The following is a 5,555-nucleotide window of genomic DNA, read 5'->3' on the forward strand; positions in this document are numbered from 1 at the left end:
ATTCGTTTATATCAGTTTCGTCACTACGTTTAACGACTCTTGCGGAACTTTTACGAAAATATTCCTAGGTAATATTAAATTTTTCTACATTTCTTTTTATTTTACTTTCAACTATATAAACTACTTGTAAAGAAAAAACGAACAAAAAAAGAAAAAAAAGAAAAAAAAGAAAAAAAAAGAAGACCGTTTCTCTTGCGCCAACCTTGGTATGACAAAAATTTAATTACGCTAAATCATCGTTCGTAAATAATTCTTTTTTATTTTTCTATTAAATATGGAATTCTATCCTTTTTAATTATTAAAACAAATTATCATTCGTTTGTATAAGTTTCACGCTTCGTCTAATAACTCATGCGAACCTGTTTAAAAAATACTGTCGAGTACACGATATTCAGATGCACGCAAGCATTTCTCTCTCTCTCTCTCTCTCTCTCTCTCTCTCTCTCTCTCTCTCTCTCTGTGTGTCTAAAGATGCAATTATTTCTATTAGATATATTATTATGAATTATCACATGTATATAAAAAAATGTATAATTATAAAACAGGAATTATTATTATTATTATTATTATTATTATTATTATTATCATTATCATTATCATTATTATTATCATCACATTTCACGATTGACTATTAATTTTCATAGATAATGCAATAACTACTAATGAAAGTATTATAATGCATTATCGAAAATATACATCATTATTATAGATTTATTGTTATATTATTATATCATTAATATAACGATATAATAATAAATTAATCTGATAAATAAAAATAATAATACAATTGACAATATAATTAACAATTATAATAATAAATTATTATTATAAATTTATTAAAAAATTTTATTCTTACAATAAAATATTATTGTAAATAATAATAATAATAATAATAATAACAATAATAAAATAATTATATAATAATTACATTAATAATAATAATTATTATTATTATTAATATTATAATTATTATAATTTTATTATAATAATTATTATCGTTATAATTCCAAATCGATTATGTATCATTGATGAAATAACTTTCTCGATAATAAAGTTATGAATAATTGAAATTGATAAAAGTATTTGGAAAAGTGATTAGAACAAGGAAATAAAAAAAAAAAATAAAAGAAGAAGAAGAAGAAGAAGAAGAAAGAAAGAAAGAATAGATACATATATATCTGACTTGTTCATGAATAGATTGAAACTTTAAAGTCGACTAAGCTCGGCCTTTCGAACTTAAAGATAGGTGTCTATTTCCGCCGTAAGAGAATACTTTATTACGTGTTAGAGCTTTACTATATGCCAGATGGCATCCTCGTATAACTGTCACGCCTAGTTGGAACTTACTATTTTAAGATTTACCACTACTAACGAGAAATAGAGAAAGAGAAAGAGAGAGAGAGAGAGAGAGAGAGAGAGAGAAAGAGAGAGAGAGAGAGAGAAAGAGAGAGAGAGAGAGAGGATTGTGGGTGGGTGGGTAAGCGTTTTCTATTCGACTTTACATATTCTCATTACTAACACCACTTCGAACTGTTTGAAATACGTCCCCCGTTACGATTTACTATGTAAATACTAATTCCAAAGGAAACATTGGTCGTTTTTATTCGTTCAAACTTTTCTTGTTTTGCAAACAAAACTGTTCACTGTAAGTATATAAAATGTGAACGCGCGTCTCCTAAGTATTTCTCTTTTCTTCTATTTTTTTTTTCTTTCTTTCTTTTTTTTTTCTTTTTTTCTTCTTCTTCTTTTTTTTTTTTTTTTTTTTTTTTTTTTTGAACAATCCATGGACGAAGGTGGTTTTGATAAAAATAGATTATTATTTTTACAAGAATTTGAATTAAATGAGAAAATAATTATTCAAAAATTATTTGTATCTAAGAAATTGTTTGAAACGATCGAAAAAGAAAATAATAATAATAATAATAATAATAATAATAATAATAATAACAATGATCGAAAAATGATTTATATATATATATATATAAAAGTAATAATTTATTGGGAAAGATTTGAGAAGGAAGTAAAATTAAAAAAAAAAAAAAAAAAGAAAAAAAAAAGAAAGAAAAAAAAGAAAAAAAAAAGAAAGAAAGAAAGAAAGAAAGAAAGAAAGAAAGAAAGTAGTATAATAGTACTACTAGTTCCTACGCGTAATCGAATAGTGTCCAACAATTATATTATTTTTATTTTGACTCTTCATTTCTCTTTCATCTCCTTTTCTTTCGCAATTATATTTAAAATACAATTCGACAGAAATATTCATTGATCGTTCGTAATTCATCATCAATATCCATCTCTCTCTCTCTCTCTCTCTTTCTCTCCCTATCTATTTATCTATCTATATATATATATATGTCTGTGTGTGTGTGTGTGTGTATATATGTCTGTATGTATGTGTGTATATACAAGCACATGTATAAAAGTGGACATTGACGTTATCGATGATGACCCTGGCTTTTTAACTTATACTTCATTACAGGTGGAAAGTACTTGGAAGCTCGGACTCGATCGACGCCAAGAAGTCGCGTGTTTCATGTCGCTTCATTTCTCATTCACTTTCCTTCGATCGATATAACGACGTTAGAGGTAGAATATAATACATCATAGTTCGTTCCGGTCGTTCACGAGCAAAGAAACCATGTGTCATCACTGAATTACGCGAATTAGTTACGCGAGCATGGATTAAGTAACCCATCTTGCAACAAGTATAAACATATTTTTTTTTTTTTTATCAATGTACGTACTATTGTCCACTATATGAATAATATAATCATAATGAATGTGTTCGTGAGATAATATTCTTTTTTGCTTTCTTTTTTCTTTTTCTTTTTATTGTTTTTCTTTTCTCAATTTTTTTTTTCTTTTTTTTCTTTTTTTTTTTTTTTTTGTTTTTTTTTTTTTTTTTTTTTTTTTTTTTGTTTTTTTTTTAATTGCAATTTGCATCACAAAGAACACATGCTCCATCTAAATTTTTTATATATTTATATGTAACATTATTTAATATATTATTATTTTCTTAATAATTATATAAACAATATTATGTTTTATATTAAACGATAATATTACAATTAAATTGATAATAAATAATTGTTCTATATAAAAGTATAATATTGAAATTTTTATTAAAGTATAACGTACGAAATAAGATTTATTAATAAATAAATGTATATATAATTGATATGTGACATAGATATGTATTTGTACACGTACATACATGCATACACACATACACATACGAACATATACGTACGAATGATATTTTTATACGTATATGTTAATAAGATATATACCACAGTATTTTTTTCCTATATACATTATTATAATAAATTCTATACGTAAATATATACATACGTATATACGTATATCAAATAAAAATGATTGCATTCAACTAATAACATTCAATTAATTGTTTAAAAATAAATAATTCATTTAATCAATTTCTAATGATTAAATGATAACAAATAATGTAATAATATATTATTGAAATTACATATTTGTAACGATCGTAATATCGTAAATATAAATTACAAATTATAAAGAATTGGTATTGAGAATGCATAGAACATATTAAAGAACGTATGAATAAGGATTATCGTCGAATATACTTCGGGTTAAATTCCAGGATCATCGATAACACGTATGCTGATTATGAATTATCGCGTAATATTGACGTAATGACGTTCGAGCTCGAATATATAATATTTGCGTATTATTTACCGTGTCTTTCCATTTTTTTTTCTTTTTTTTTTTTTTTTTCTTTTTTTCATCTTTCTTGTTTTTCTCTCTATATATCTTTTTCTCGAGTCCACGCATTTCGCGTTTCTTTTATCTTATTATTACTAACACAGATTACGTGCCGTGAAATACAATTTTTTAATTCATAGAAAACTAAATGCGTTATTCCAATGTTGTCCACACTTATTCACATATACATACACACACACACACACACATATATATATATATATAATATTCTAAAAATTTAATAGTTCATTCAAGATAATTATCTTATCTATTTTCGATCGTTATAACTACGTACATGTATATAGCTACATTAAAAAAAAAAAAAAAAAAGAGAAAAAGAAAAAAGAGACAATAAGAAAAAAACAAAAAATACGATATACCTAAATATAAAATAGATGCGTATTTATATATACTATATAAAAATATAACAATATAGAAATAATAATAATAATAATAATAATAATAATAATAATAATAATAATAATAATAATAAAAAATAATAATAATAATAATAACAATAACACGTAAATTCGGTAAGTACATAAAAGTATGTAAATACAACGTACGTACATACATACATATACATACATATATACATACACACATATATACATACGTGCATACATAAACACATATATATACATACGAATATATAGATACAAACATACATAAATACGTACACATGATACATATAATATGTAGGTAAGTACGTGGGAAGATTTAGAAATTGTTTAGAAAAAATTTTATAAATATAGAGAATAATATGTGTGTATGCATATATATATATATATATATATATATATCGAATAGTCGAATTATGCAGAGGCGTGCACGAGACGAAGCGCACCGGCACGAAAAGCGCCGACACGAGGCAAACTGCAACTTCGTATTTATGTCGATCAATATAAAGGGGGTATAAACGAGAGCAAACGAGAATGGGGAAAGAAGGGAGAAGGGAGAAAGAAAGAAAGAAAGGGTGAAGGGAGAAGGGAGAAAGGGAAGGCAGAGAACTAGGAGGCCGCCTCCAGACTTTCCAATTCGACCAATTACCTTCTCTAATGGTTCTCTTTCTTTCTTTCTTTCTTTCTTTCTTTCTTTCTTTCTCTCTTTCTCTTTCTCTTTCTCTTTCTCTTTCTCTCTTTTAATTTTAATCCTCTTTCTTATTTCATCTATTCTCTTTCCTAGACTTTTTTCGTTATTAACTCGATCAAAATTAATATCGAAATTTTTTTCGAAATTTATTCCCCCTCTTTAAAGCAACCTAAAATAATTTTAAAACGTCGAATTTAATTTTTTTCCTTCTTCTTCTTCTTCTTCTTCTTCTTCTTCTCTTTTCTTTTTACTTTTCTTTTTTTTTCTTTTTTTTCCTTCCTTTTTTTTTCTAGTTTTCTCTTCATCATTTTAAAATATTGTTTTTCTTTTTTCCATTTAGCAATAATATCCCTTTTTAATTATTCTGAGCAAACCTTCGCAAATAATTTCACTTCCTGATACACTTCGTTTATTCCTTTTAATCGGCTTTTACTTCGTACAAAATACTTTTTTTCGTAATTTTAAACGAAATTACATCGATATTTAATCGACAATATTTTTCTCCGTTCGTTAAATTATTATCTATCCTAATAAATGGGCATTGGTATAATCGATATAAATATTTCTTTAGTTTCTTTTTTATTCACTTTGGAATGTTATTAATCGAACGATACGAAATTATTAATTGTGAACGAGCGCATTATTATTAGCCGAAATAATTTTTCTCTTTTATTAATATCGACGAAAATTTTTCTGAAATATTTATAAAATCCACGTAATAT

This window comes from Vespa velutina, chromosome 9 (genome assembly GCF_912470025.1).
Source record: "Vespa velutina chromosome 9, iVesVel2.1, whole genome shotgun sequence".
In the NCBI taxonomy this organism is placed as follows: Eukaryota; Metazoa; Arthropoda; class Insecta; order Hymenoptera; family Vespidae; genus Vespa; species Vespa velutina.